At 33.7% G+C, this 15,793-nt stretch overlaps 2 non-coding genes across 2 annotated transcripts; both read left to right on the forward strand.

The window, feature by feature from the left end:
- Positions 1 to 213: 213 nt before the first annotated feature.
- Positions 214 to 370, forward strand: LOC120184680. Its single transcript, XR_005522062.1, has one exon. It is a non-coding gene; the product is annotated as a U1 spliceosomal RNA (small nuclear RNA).
- A 557-nt stretch (positions 371 to 927) lies between these two features.
- Positions 928 to 1,044, forward strand: LOC120184677. Its single transcript, XR_005522059.1, has one exon. It is a non-coding gene; the product is annotated as a U5 spliceosomal RNA (small nuclear RNA).
- Positions 1,045 to 15,793: the final 14,749 nt, after the last annotated feature.

The following is a 15,793-nucleotide window of genomic DNA, read 5'->3' on the forward strand; positions in this document are numbered from 1 at the left end:
CCATATTTGAACTATATCTTAGCATCACTAGTTTGCTGGAGAAACTGAGTCTCAACTTGTCATTCCAGGTTAGCTGATTTGCTCATATTTGTCAAAAATAAAATAAAAAAAACTCGGATACTCTGGCAACAACTCCAAGCCCACACCAGGAAGACATCAAAGAGGGGAGTTGAGCAATGCTTATAAAGAAAAAGTATGGGCAAACTTTGCAACATACTTACCTGGACGGGGTTGATGGGTGATCAGTAAGATCCATGGCCTAGGTTGGTGGCTTTCATTGCACTCAGAAGGTGCACCTGCCTAACGTCTCCCCGAGTGGGAGAGCCTACGTCATTATTTGTTTACAAGTTAATGTTTCTGTTATTTAATCAACTCTTCCTCTCACTTGTTTTGGCATTGTATGTTAAATCTGATAAACCTATTACGAAGTTATTTTGTTTCGATCAAGCTATTGCATCAACTTTAGTTTTCCTTATTATTGCCTGAACCAGATGGAATTCGATTACCATTTGTCATTCTATTTAGGGACACCTCCAGTTTTAAATTTGATTACCAGAGCAGTTTTAAATCTGCTAATTCTCACTCTAGCTTCCTGAGTAGTATTTTTTTTTTTTCAATTTCAAAAGAAACCACCGAATAATCTCTAAATTGGAGAACGATTATAAAATATATAAATGTAGTAAAAAAATTAATAGTTGATATATCTAGTATCATGAGAGCAGAATTTATGCTTATTAAATCTTGGAGATGGTAGCAAAAAATAAAAAAGCTTGGTGTTTTCTTTTTCCTGGTACAAAATTAAAAGGAAGGAACGATTCAAATGAAATTACCGCAAGTCAAGTTCCACTATCCCACATCGCACTGAGCAGGTTAACAGCTTTTCCTCATGTTTATAAACTAACAAATAGCACCCTTCCAATCTCACGGAGCCGTGTGTTAAGCATAGAACTAACTATTCTTTTGCCTTTTATTAAAGAATATCATGAGCTCTCTACATCAAGCGGCATATGCCTATTTTTGGAAGGGTATTCCTCGTTGAATACCCCCTACCAATTATAGTTTTAAGATATTTAATAATTTCCTTATTTATACGATTATGATATGCTAAGACAGTGGGTGTTTGTCTGTAATATTCTCATGTTTTCCAATTGTAGCGATCGGTGTTGCTTTACTTACGTAGAAAGTTGATGTTTCTATAGGATGGGGCCGGCAGAATGTTATCATCGTTTTGGGGAGCTTTGGAGGGGTAAGTTTGAGGAAAAGTAATGCAGTCATGGTATTATTCTACGGTATCAATTTCATTTTATTGTGCGTAAGCTTTGCAATTATTAATTCTTAGATGCACATTGTCATAACCGGTTTTTGTCCGGGTACGAAATTTTATTTGGCAAGAAAAATAATATGGATAAATAGTTTTTTATTGAAATGTTTTGGGAGTCGCCATCGACCTTTTGGGTCAGATAGGTCGAATACCTAAAAATCATATTTTAAAAAAGTTTTTAAGAAAACATCAGTTAAAAGATAAACTGGTATGCGTTTAACCAAAAAATCATTATTTTTAATAATAAAAAGGGGTTCATTGTCGATTATGTTTGGAGAATGATTAACACCTCACAACGCCCAAAATTAGTACCCGTCGATTATAAAATTATCTCTATTAATGAAAATTTAAGAATTCAAATATGAATTTAATTTATGATCCTATTATTCCAGATTCAATTGCATAATTATATTTAATAGAAAATTCTAATAATTTAATATTAAAATAATTTAATATAACCAAAACTAAAATAAATATATTTTTTAGGTCTTTATAAACAAGATATTTATTTATTTTAAAATACTAGAATATAATCTCTAGTTACTTTAAGACAACCCTTTCTTAATATTTAAAAATAAATAAATATTATTATTTAATTAATTTATAAAATCAATCAAATTAATTAACATAAAACATTAAAAAAATTAATAATTTAATGAGTACATTATCACACAATTTATGTAGAAACTACAAAAATCAAAGTTTAGGAATTACAAAAGTTATAATTTTGGAATTGAATTTAAAAATATAATTTCTTAAAAGTAATAATTTACTAACCACATACAAATTAATTATTAGTTTTATTAAAACTATGACAAATAAATCAAAGGTTTTGGTTCCTAGTAATAATGTAGATGTACGTAATGGGGACATTTAGTTAGTCAAAAGTAATAATTTACCAAGACACCTTTTATTTATTAATTAATTTTTTTAGGTTAGGTAATGACCGATTATGCTAAGCAAATTCAAATTCAAAATTATATTATATTATTCTTACCCACTATATCCACTAAATAAGACTTTAAGCATGTTGTCTTTTATTATTATTATTTTAATTATTTATTATTTGTAATTTATTATTAATATATATTATTAGAATACATATGTGACTAAAATAAAAAAATAATAACTAAAGTACTAAATTTAAAAATATTTAAACATAAAAGGTAATAATAGAAATAAAATAAAATATAAATGCTAAATTAAAATAAACAGAAACATGCTTTTAAGGATTAAATTGTAAAATATCAAATTTAATAGAAATAACTTAAAATATTATATAATATAAGTAATAACAATGTAATTTAACTATAAATATTAATACGGGATTAAAATAAAAATTACTAAAATATAAGGGACTAAATAATATATTTACCCTAAATATTTAATAAATATGGCAGGGACTATAACATAATAAAATAAAATAAGAAGATAAAATTAAAAGACTTCGAAAATCAATTTAGTGACCAAATTGCAAAAGGATATAAATTTGAAGGGATCACGGATGTGATTTTGCCATGTGGGAAATTACAGAAACATCCCTTATAAATACCCCAGAAATCGACCTTTAGGCCATTTTTCACTTTGCTTCTCTCTTTTTAGAGAGAGAAGCTCTTAACTCTCTCTAGAACTCCCTCACTGGAGGGAATTCCGACCACCGTCGCCGCCGTTCTCCGGCGTCAATCACCACCGCCGGTCACCACACACGGTGGTCGAAAAACGTGAAAACTACCTTAAATCGTAGATCACACAACCCTAAAGCCAAATCTAGCTTCTGTTTCTTTTAAAAAATCATAAACTTTCCTAGATCTAAATTTATACCTTCGGCGATTCAAGTCTCCGATGAGGCGTAGAGACTCCAACCACTGTGGATAAGTATTCTCGATCTCTTTTCTTCTTTTGCTTTAATGTTTGGCTGCTATGGTTTTTTTCTGGTGCTTGCTTGCTCTCCTCCTCCTCTTTTTCTCTGTAGGGGATGGCCTTTTTATAGGCTTCATCGACGTTGCTTTCAAAACGGTCACAAAGGTGGCCCTCGGTGAGTCACCGAAGCTATGGTGGTGACTCGCCATAGGGTAACAACATGTGCGGCTGGCCTAGCATCATCTAGAGCCTTTGAAGTCGTGGCAGCAGCTTACTAGGGAACATAACGGCGGAGCAGTTCGGAGTGATTAAAGGCGGCGCCGGAATAGACCCTAGGGTTCACCAACCCTAGGGTTTCTGCTGGATTTTCTTTGGACTGTTGGATCTCTTTAAATCCATTGGCTGGGATTGCTGACGGCTGAGATGATGTAAAAAACCCTAGATTGGTGTTTGGTCGGGTCTGGATCTGGGCTTCCGGGTTTTGGATCTGGGCCTCCGGGTTCTAGTTCTGGGCCTATAAAATTAATTGTAATTTTTATTATTTTTTATAATAATAATAAATGGGACAAAAACTTAGTGTTTATACCTTCCCCTCTTTGCTCATTCTTGTGTTAACAAGAATAGAGCAAAGACGAAAAAAAACAATAAGTTTTTGTCCAATTGACTTTTCTTAATTAAGACGTAAATGTTGAACAAATTCTTCTTATTATGAACTTCTTCTTCTTTAGGACTAGTTCTTCTCATTATGAACTCTTCCACTGGGAATGATAATCCATTTTGTTCTGTGATGAAATCTAGCAAAAGGTTAAACAAGTTCTTCTCATTATGAATTTCTTCTTCCTCTTCAGATGATTTCTTCTCATTATGAACTCCTTCTAGAAATACTGACCCTCAAAAGAGGTGTCATTGATTCAACTTCATATATGATGAATTAAAGCAACGTTGAACAAGTTCTTCTTATTATGAATTTCTTCTTCCTCTTCAGATGAGTTCTTCTCATTATGAACTCCTTCTGGAAATGTTGACCCTCAAAATATGGGTTGTTAATTTGGCTTCATATGTAACGAATTAAGGCAAGGTTGAACAAGTTCTTCTCATTATGAACTTCTTCTCCTTCTTAAGATGAGTTCTTCTCATTATGAACACTTCTGGAAATGTTAATGTTGATCTATCTACTTCTGTGATAGAGTCATACAAAGGTTGAACAAGCTCTTCTGATTATGAACTTCTTCTTCCTCTTCAGATAAGTTCTTCTTGTTATGAACTTTTTCTGGAAAAGTTGATGCTGATCTATCTCCTTCTGTGATAGAGTCATGCAAAAGGTTGAACAAGTTCTTCTCATTATGAACTTCTTCTTCCTTTTCAGATAAGTTCTTCTTATTATGAACTTTCTCTAGAAAAGTTGATGTTGATCTATCTCATTCTGTGATAGAGTCATGTAAAAGGTTGAACAAGTTCTTCTCATTATGAACTTGTTTTTCCTCTTCAGATGAGTTCTTCTCATTATGAACTCTACCTGGCAATGTTGATCCATCGATTGATAAATTTGAGCAAAAGGTTGAACAAGTTCTTCTCATTATGAACTTCTTCTTCCTTCTTCAGATGAGTTCTTCTCATTGTGAACTCTACCTGGAAATGTTGATCTATTGAATGATGGATTCGAATCTTTGCTAAAATCTTTGAAATTCCTGTCGAATATTCAACATGGATAAAATGAATGAAAATGCTTCTATTTTGCAAATGTCTAAATATGATGCATGAATGTTAAGTTCATCTTTATTTGATTTCAAAGTGGTGAACTCGATCTTTCTTCACTTGTGTAGAAATCCAATAAATCTTTCTTCTTTGAAAAGAGAATCTATCATCTTTGAAGAGAGAATCTATCATCTTTGAAGTGATATAAATATGCCAAACTTAGTAAATAAGAGAGCAGTATCTATTCTGATTTGACTCTTGAAACACATCATAAGGAGGATTCATCCTAATTCCATTCATGTCTCCACATCTAATTGGATCTCGAACAAAGCCATTCAGACCATATCATGTCGAGATGCTTAACAACAATATGCTATTCAATCTTAGTTAGCTCCACTAGTTTTTTTTGGGTTAAAATTTCAGCTCCCCTTCTGTGGAAAGAAATCTTCATCATATTTCACTTCAAAGCTTAGTCTTGAAAAAGACAAACTTCATTTTAGATTAATAAATGAAAACACCATATGATCGCAACATTGGTTTAGCACCATAATTGCTAGTTCAGCACCATAATTATTGGTTCTTAAAACATTTGACAACACATTCATTCTTTCATGTGGCTTCTGCCCAGAATTTCTTTTCTGCTTTTCTGTTTTACTTGCTTCCAAATGACTCTATGATGGTAATAACTTGTTTGCTTTTCAACAATGATTGCAAATGTTGATAAGACTTACTTTAGATTCCATGCACTTAAAAGTATTAACATAAAGTGATATCCAGAAATCTTTTGTTTATTTCAAGATTATGTTAATCCATTTACAAGGTGTTTATATGAATGAATAAATTGAATTTTAAAAAGAATACTTGGAATAAATAATAAATATATAGAAATGTATTCAAAGTCGTGGAAAACATAGGAATTATAAAAATTCAAACGACTCAACAAATTATTAGCATAAGTATTTCTAAACTATCAAATTGATATAATTTAGAGCACTGAGGTAAGCTTATGTCTGGAAGATCTCAAACGTTGCCAGAATGCTTGTAGATGTAAAGTTTCTCCCAAAATATCAAACTCTTAAGAGGGTTTAATTGCCATATACCTAATATCAACATGTATTTGAGCCGCCCTTTTAGGTTTTCAACTCAAATCCTTCATTTGGTTGCAAGACGCCCTTTGCGGGTTTTCATCTTGACCCTCATTTTCTATTATTATTATTTTTCATTTTTTTTCATTTTTTTCATTTCATTTTTCTTTCTTTTTCATTTTTTTCTTCAAGCATAATATTTCTTGACAGAATCTGAGTTTATTGGGTTTCTTAGAACTTTTTCATTCATTTCTGCCAAGATCAACGCTCCTCCGGAAAAGGCCTTTTTTACAACATATGGCCCTTCCCAATTAGGCATCCATTTCCCACAGAAATCTTTATGTATAGGCAAGATATTTTTCAGCACTAGATCACCCTCTTGGAATTCTCTTGGATGTACTTTTTTGTCATGAGATTTAATCATCCGTTTCTGATACATCTGCCCATGACAAATAGCTTTCAATCTCTTGTCATCAATAAGGTTCAACTGATCAAATCGAGCTTGGATCCATTCAGATTCATCTAATTTTACCTCTCTTAAGATTCGAAGTGATGGGATCTCAACTTCAATCGGTAAGACAGCTTCCATTCCATAGACTAAAGAAAAAGGCGTTGTCCAAGTAGATGTTCGCACAGTAGTTCAATATGCATATAAGGGAAAAGATAACTTCTCGTGCCAATCTTTGTAAGTTTTAGTAGTCTTTGTAATGATTCTCTTGATGTTCTTATTTGCTTCTTCAACTGCCCTATTCATCTTTGGGCTATATGTCACTGAGTTTGCATGCTTGATCTTAAACTGTGCACAAAGTTTAGTCATCATTTTGTTGTTCAAGTTCAGAGCATTGTCTGTAATGATTCTCTTTGGTAACCCATACCGGCAGATTATTTCTTTCTTTATAAATTTACAAACTGTAGACCTCTTAATATTGGCATATGAAGCAACTTCAACCCACTTGGTAAAATAGTTAATTCCCACCAGGATGAAACAATGTCCATTTGATGCTTTTGGTGTGATTACCCCAATAACGTCTATTCCCCACATAGAAAATGGCCAAGGTGCTATCATCACATGTAAAGGCGATGGAGGTACATGAATTTTATTTGTATATATCTGGCATTTATGACATCTTCTTGCATAATCAATGCAATATGTATGCATGGTAGCCCAATAATACCCATATCTCATTATTTTTCTAGCCATGGAAAGACCATTTGCATGTGTTCCACATATCCCACTGTGTACTTCCTCAATGATACTTCTGGCTTCGCTAGCATTTACATATCTCAATAGCATTTGATCATTGCTTCTTCTATACAAAGTTTCACCATCAAGAAAGTATCCATCAGCCATTCTTCTCAATGTTCTTTTATCAATCTCAGATGCATTTTGTGGATTGCTTTGATACTTGATATATTGGAAGATATCATAATATCATGGCTTGCCATCTGCCTCTTCTTCCACACTGTAGCAATGTGCAAGAATTTCATATAATTGCATTTTGATTGTCATCATATCAACTTTCTTATTTGCTTGAAACATAGCAGCTAATGTAGCCAAATCATCTTCCATTTGATTATCCTCTCGAGGGAGATAATTGAATGCGATTTCAAATTATTTCACTAATTCGAGGGTAAAATTTTGGTATTCTAGTAATTTGGGATCTTTTTTTTCCCATTCTCTTCGTAGTTGATACACTACTAACGATGAATCTCCGTATATCTTGAGAAATTTAATTTTCCTTTCTATGCCTGCCTTCTATCCCATGACAAAAGCTTCATATTCCGCCATGTTATTAGTGTAAAAGAACTCCAGTCTGCTTGTGAAAGGATAATAAATATTTTCTGGAGAAATCAACACTGCCCCAATTCCTCTTCCCAAGGCGTTGGATGCTCCATCAAAATAAAGCTTCCAGGATTCATCATTTTTTATGACTTTTTCATTCATGGATATACACAACAAATCTTCATCTGGAAAGTTAAAACTCAGAGACTGATACTCGACTGGCCAAAAAATCAGCTATGACACTTCTTTTTATTACTTTTTGGTTGACATATACAATATCAAACTCGGATAATAACATCTGCCATCTAGCCATTTTGCCTGTCAAAACTGGTGATTCCATTAAGAACTTTAACGGATCAAGTCTAGATATCAGCCAAGTGGTATGATATAACATGTATTGTCTGAGTCTTCGAGTAGCCCACACCAAAGCACAACATAATTTTTGTATTGGTGGGTATCGAATTTCACAATCAATAAATTTCTTACTCAAATAATAAATGGCTTTCTTTTCTTCCAGATTCATCATGTTGTCCCAGTACGCATCCCATCGAATTTTCAAAGACTGTCAAGTAAAGAATTAACGGTCTATCAGGCACTGGTGATACTAAAATGGGGGAATTGGATAAATATTTCTTAATAATATCCAAAGTTTCTTGACATTCATCATTCCAGACTTCAGGATTGTTCTTTCGAAGTAACTTGAACACTGGATCACATTTGTCAGTTAATTGAGAAATGAATCGAGATATATAATTTAATCTTCCCAAAAATCCTCGAACTTCTTTTTTTTGTGTTAGGTGGTGGAAGATCTTGAATTGCTTTTACTTTATCTGGATCAATCTCAATTCCTTTTTGACTAACTACAAATCCCAAAAGCTTCCTTGATGTTACCTCAAAAGTGCATTTAGCGGGGTTAAGCTTTAATTGATACTTTCTCAATCTCTGGAAAAGCTTTCTCATATTTTGAATATGTTCTTCTTTGGTTCGAGACTTGGCAATCATGTCATCCACATATACTTCAATCTCTGTGTGCATCATGTCATGAAACAGAGTTACCATTTCTCTTTGATACGTTGCCCCTGCATTTTTCAATCCAAATGGCATTACTTTGTAGCAGAATGTGCCTCACATGGTTATAAATGTTGTTTTTTCCATGTCCTCATGGTTCATTTTTATCTGATTATACCCTGAAAAGCCATCCATGAATGAAAACCATGCATGTCTTGCAATATTGTCTACCAACGTTTCTATGTGAGGTAATGGAAAGCTATCTTTCGGACTAGCTTTGTTAAGATCTATGTAATCTACACACATTCGAACTTTCCCATTCTCCTTTGGTACTGGAACTATGATGGCTACCCATTCTGGATATTTGGCTGCCTGTAGGAAACCTACATTAATCTGCTTCATCACTTCCTCTTGAATCTGCAACAACATTTCTGGCCTCATTCGTCTGAGCTTTTGTTGAACAGGTTTATATTCTGGACTAATCGAAAGTTTATGGACCACTATATCTGTACTCAAACCAGGCATATCATGATAAGACCAGGCGAAGATATCTTTGAACTCTTGGAGGAGATCTATCAATTCTCATTTTATTTGGGCTGACAAAGTAGTACCAATTTTCACTTCTTTCATTTCTTCATCGGTTCCCAGATTTACAGTCTTAATCTTTTCTTTGTGAGGTAAAAGTTGTTTATCTTTTTTTTCTACCAGTCTTATCAATTCGGTAGGAACATCACATTCTTTTTCATCCTCACACTCATTGATTTCCTCCAAACATATGGGCCGCTCTAAATTTATCTCATGATTAAATTTAGGAATAATCATGCTATTAACATTGTGACACCTGTAAATTTAAATCGAACATATTTCCGAAAGGATATAGTAAATTTATGAAATAAATATAAAGAATAATGAATGTAAAAATGTAAGGTATAAAGAATGATTGCCATTTGATAATTTTAAGAAAGCTTCTTATATTTGATATTAAGTGAACTTAACATAATTGCCCTTACAAGATAACAAAAACCTTTTATATTCTTGGGCTAAAGCATAAAGATTAGTTATGAGTATTACTCTGAGTTAATACTAAAAGCTACAGGGAGATCTTCAGTAGTCCAATTGTTGAGTGTTTCTCCAGAAAGACAAGGGCGAATCCCCGCCAAGAATTTTCTAGTCTTGTAGTCATTTGTGATCATGTTGATAAATAATCATCCCATATCTTCCTCAACCATGTTTTGATCTTTTGTCAACTTTTCTTCTTTAAGAGCATCAACAAGCTATTGTTCTACATTAACCATTCCTCCGATGTGGACTTCAGATGAGGGAAAGACATGCGTTCCCAAGGAATTTATTCTCCCTTCAATCTTGCCTTTCTATTTTCACCTCTTCTTTTCATTTCTTTGTTCCTTTGCTGAAAATTAGGCTTAAATCCAAGCCCAAAACGATCTTTCTTCATCTTCATATTCACAGGAACTAAACTTCCATGAAGATTCTTTCCCAAACCTTTCTCGGTTTTAGCTTTGATGCCTAAGGTCTGTCGTACAGTCATTTTAGTGCAATCAGACAATCTGGGATATGGAATTTTGCTTCCCTCAGCAATAAAGGTTGCATTGACAAATTCCTAAGCTCTAAAAGAGCACTCGAGAGCATCATCATTGGTCTCAATATACAGAGCATCACTTGTTATAGAAGCAACGATTTCTTCTTCAGCTCCTACACATATCAGTTGACCATCAACAAAGAACTTCAATTTCTGATGCAACGAAGAAGGAACAACTCCTGCAGAATGAATCCACGGCCTCCCCAACAAACAATTATATGTAGGGTGGATATTCATTACCACAAAGTCAATATTGTATACTACTGGTCCGAGCAATAATGGTATTTCCATTTTTCCTAGCACCTCCTTTTGAGTGTCATCAAAAGCTCGCACTACATTCTGATAACTCTTTATGTGCGATTTATCTACCAGCATCCTTTGAAGTGTGACCAGAGGCATCAAGTTAAGAGCAGATCCATTGTCAATTAATACTCCTGGCAAAACATGGCCATGACAATGTGTGTTAATATTCAAAGCTTTCACTGATCTCATTCCACCTTCAGGTATTTCATCATCAGTGAACGTTATGTAATTATCAGCGGCTATGTGCCCCACAATCCTATCAAGCTTGTTGAGAGATATATCTTCTGGGATAAATGTCTGATTGAGCATTTTCATCAAGGCATTTCTGTGTACTTCTGAATTCATCAACAAATCAAGAATTGAAATTCGCGCTTGTTGTTTATGTAGATGTTCAACCACACTATATTCGCTATGTTTTAGAAATTTCAAGAATTCTTATGCTTGTTTTTCTGTTACGGGCTCATTGACTGTTGGCGGGGGATTCATCATCAAATACCTTTTGGGGTATCATTGTAGCTTTTCCCTTTGCTTTTTCCTATTCTGATGCATTTGATGTCTCGGGATAGTAACACCTCCCACTTCTTGTAAAGAATCCGACTTCACTTACTGACTCAGATGTCGAATCCACACTCTATATTTTCTTTTCTGTTTTTTCCAGAGAAACATATCCTCCTACCATTGAAACATTAGTAGTATAATTCCAAGGTACCCTACGGGTATCCTTATATGGAAATGGTAAAGGAGTTGTGATAACCAATTTCGACTTTGTTGGTGCAGGATTCACTGTAGATGATTTCACAGTGATAATCATGGGATCACTTGTTCTCTGCTTAGGTTTAGAATCTTCTGATGCGCAAACATCATCTTCTCTTTTTCCTAGTTCTTCTTCAAAGAACTCTATCTCTTTGTCATTCATCAATTTTTACACCAAATCCCTAAATTCAGGGCATAGTTAAATTCCATATCCCTTTTCTTGATGATATTCACAATAATTCTCGCCTTCATTATGCTTTGGTTTGAATTGTTGCTGACTCATACCAAATAAGGAGAGTTGTTGAAATATCCAACCAAAGGGAGATTTAATTTTAGAGACATCATTTTTTGTTTTCCTTCTATTCCCTTCCTGGATTGCGTTCACATTTTTATCTCCATGATTTGGCAGCGGATGATTTGATGTAGTTGGTGAATTGAATTCTAGTTTTCCAGTATTAATCAGATTTTGGACCACCCTTTTGAATGCCAAACAATTTTCAATAGAGTGACCCGTAATTACGTCATGATAAACATAGTGTGCTTTCACACCGTACCATGGAGGGAATGGTGGTTGCATGGGAATCAAATGATAAGGATGGATGACATCTGCCTTTAATAGTGAATCATAGATCTCTGTATAGGGTACTGGTAAGGGTGTAAAGGAAAGCCTTTCATTTTCCCTGCTAGATCCTCTGGATTTTGTTCGATTAATGTTTGTTCCTTCTTTCTTAACCCTTGGTTGGGTTATCGTAACACTTCTCAAAGTATCCTTGTTGTAAGAATTCGCATTGTTAACTTCGTTCTCCTTTTTTCGGTACATGGGTCTTTTGGAACTAGACCCCTCATTTGATACAATTTTGCCACTTTTCATGACATTTTCAATGAGTTCTCCAGAAATGACCAGATCTGCAAAATTTCTGGTTGTGTTCCCCATTAGATGGCTTAAATATGGAGCCTTCAAATTGTGGACAAACATTATTATGGCCTCTTTTTCTGATAGAGGTGGTTGAACTTGCGCTGTTGTGTCACGCCATCTCTGAGCGTACTGTATGAATGTTTCACTATTCTTTTTCTCCAGGTTTTGGAGAGTCCATCTATCAGAGACCATATCTATAACGTGGCGGTACTACTCTAGAAATGTTTTTGCCAGATCCTTTCAGGATCTAATGTTGGCTTTGGTCAGTTGAGTATACCACTTTAAGGCTGGTCCTGCCAAGCTATCTTGAAAGCAATGAGTTAACAATTTCTCGTCTTTCACATGGCCTGCCATTCTGCGACAAAACATGGTATTGTGGGACGAAGGGCATGTAGTGTCGTCATATATTTCAAATTCCGGAATTTTGAACTTGATGTGGAGGATTAGGTCAATTCATTAGCGTTAAACCCATAGAATGATTCAGTTACTTATACGGATTTTATTCTTTCTTCTAAGCTCTTGATATGTCTGGTCAATTCTTTATTTGCTTTTTCTTTCTCATTCAGCTCATTCAAATCTGGAATTAGATGTTCAGCATTAAAATCTCATATCTTCATATCTGATATAAGCTGATTTTTGCTTAAAGATGCATGATTCACTTGTTGATTTTCATTGGGTTTGGTCTCTTGAAGTGCCGATGTGCGAGCATGGATTTGTACAGGTTTGATACCAGAGTGATAAACCGGTTCCGGCGGGAAACCTAAAGGATACATAGGTTCCTGCTTAAAAGATACAGGATTTTAATGAATTTTTCCAATGGTAGCCTGCTTTTTGAGCATATCTTCTATTTTCTGCATCATACTGTCTTGTGAGTTTGCTATACTGGCTTCAATTTTCTCTAACTTCATTCTCATCTCTGCTTGTTCTTTATTATGTTGTTCTTCGAAATGTTGTATTTTATCCTCCATGATTTTCTTAGTAGCTTGTCTAGTACCTGAGTGATGTTGAATTTCTCGTTTGGCCAAGATAACTACTGTAGACACCCATTTTTTTGATTGGGATTAAAATATATATTATATTTATTATTATATACTATAGTATGATTATTATTATTATTATTATTATTATTATTATTTTACAATATTTACAGGCCCAATTACAAATACCAAGAGGCCCAACACCAGTGACCCAACAAGCAAACCCAAGCATCCCAAATGACAACCCAGTAGCTTTAGGGTTTTTGAAACCCTAATCTCTAAACCAAAGCCGCCGCCAGCTTCCCCAGCCACGCCAGATCCTTCACCGAGCCAACAACTGCCGTACACCAGCTCATCTCGAGCCAACAGTCGTCGCATGCCACCAGTTGTAAGCTGAAGGCATCGTAGAGATATCAAGCTGAGATATCTCGAGCTGTCACCATCGATAAACCTACACAAATCTACCAAGTCAACGACAACCCATGTCAAAGCAACACCTAATCCCAACTAAACACATCAAAATCTCACCAAACGCATAGAAAATAAGCATGCAATGACAAGAGGATTCGGTATTGAGAAGAGAAATAAAAAAGGAGGAAAAAATATGAACAGAGGGAGGAGGAGAATACCAAAAGGAAATTTCTTGTAATTGGGGTATGAGAAAACTCAACAACAAATATCTGTAAACGGGGAAATATTCCTTATTTGATTCGAAAGAAATAGAAACGAGATTTTCCTAACATCCAAGTACATTCATCTCAAGGTTTTTTTCTTTATTCTTACTTACAGTAGCTTTTCGTTATTTTATTTTTTTTTCGTTTTTAAGGCAATGTGCAGAAACAACAAAACATGGATCGAAAGCACATCATTTTTTTTATTTCTAATTCCCTAAGCGAAAAACCAGAGAAACAAAACTATACAAAATCAAGAAAATAAGAAAGCAAAAGATTGAACTTTTTTAGATTTTTTTGTTTTGAAATAGTAAAAAAGAAAAGAGAGAAAGTAGGGTCTGTTTACCTAAGTCGTTAGACTTTTCTTGGAGAGGTCATCGTCGCCGAAGGCGAGGTGTAGGGGTTGGGTTTCTGTCCGGTCGAATAGAGAAGAAGAATGAGGCATCTAGGCTCTTTAGGGTGGTTTATGATCCTCATCGATTGATTTGGAGGACGATTGGAGGTTGATTTGGTCACCGACATACGATGACCTGTGAAGACTAAGGCTTTTTGAAGTCTCGGCTATGGCGAGAATTTAACAAGTCCTAGGTGTGTATAAAGAATCTGGGTTGCTTTAGTTTTTGTTTTAAGATTTGTAGAATATGGAGGGAGGTGCTTCGTTCTATTATTGGATATTGGTTTTTGTTTGTGTTGAAAACTCTTTGTTATATGGTGGGCCATGAGCTGTCTACTTTTTGGTTTGTAGTTACGTGGTAGGTGAGAATAGTTTCATGTTTAGCTGAAATGATGTTTATTTTTTAGGTTAAGTTTCATTTAAGATTTTAGTTAATTTGGACAAAACACATCGTTTAATCAGGGGATCTAGGGTAATTCATTCACGGAGAATGGTTTTATTTCTGAAGTAGCCATGCCTGTTTTAGGTTTAGTGCACTCTAGTCCTTAAATTCATGTTTCCTGAACCTTTTAATTTTACCTTCATATTCTATGTGCATTTTAACTTGGTCCCTAAATCCAACGTTTTTATGTTTCTAATTTTGTATCTCTATTTTACATTTTATTTCAGTCCCTATAACTTAGTTATAGTATTTATTCCTATTTATATTTTGGACTTCTAATTGCATATTATTCGATTGTAATCCTTGATATTTATTATTGTGTAAAATTGTGTATTTTATGTTTTAAGTCACATGTTCTGCATTCATTCTAGTCATCATCTTTAATATCTATAGGGTTTGAGTTAATTTCATTTGGGGCCCTTTGTATTTTACAATATCCTATTTTAGTCCTTAAATCGGATTTGCTCATATTATATTTTGAGTTTTGAATTATTTTGTGTTTATGTTTTGGTTTTGGTCTCATACTATTGTTCGTATTTTACTCATATATTTTGGTTTAATATATGTTTTATGTTTTTTATTCCTATTTTATTTTATTTTATTTAGACCTATGTTCGTAATTTAATAATCATTAATGTTTCGATTTCTAAACTTGTTTAACTTTTTTTTTAATCCTTTAATTATTGTTTGGAAAATAAACGTTTTGTTTGTTTAGTTCATTTCAATGTTATTATTCTGATTCAAATGTGTTATTAATACATATTGTTTACTTATTTCTTAATTGTATATTATTAAAAAACATATTATTATGTTATTCTATATTTATGTATATTTATGAGTTAGTCTTTTAAATGTTTGTTATTTTATTTTAGTCTTATTTTAATTATTTTATTATTTTCGATTTTGGTTATCATATTTGTAATTATTCCAATTTAGTCATTGATTTAGTATGTTATATATTTTTTTAATATTTTGATTTTGGTTATAA

Source organism: Hibiscus syriacus, unplaced genomic scaffold (genome assembly GCF_006381635.1).
Source record: "Hibiscus syriacus cultivar Baekdansim isolate YM2019G1 unplaced genomic scaffold, ASM638163v2 tig00112925_pilon, whole genome shotgun sequence".
In the NCBI taxonomy this organism is placed as follows: domain Eukaryota; kingdom Viridiplantae; phylum Streptophyta; class Magnoliopsida; order Malvales; family Malvaceae; genus Hibiscus; species Hibiscus syriacus.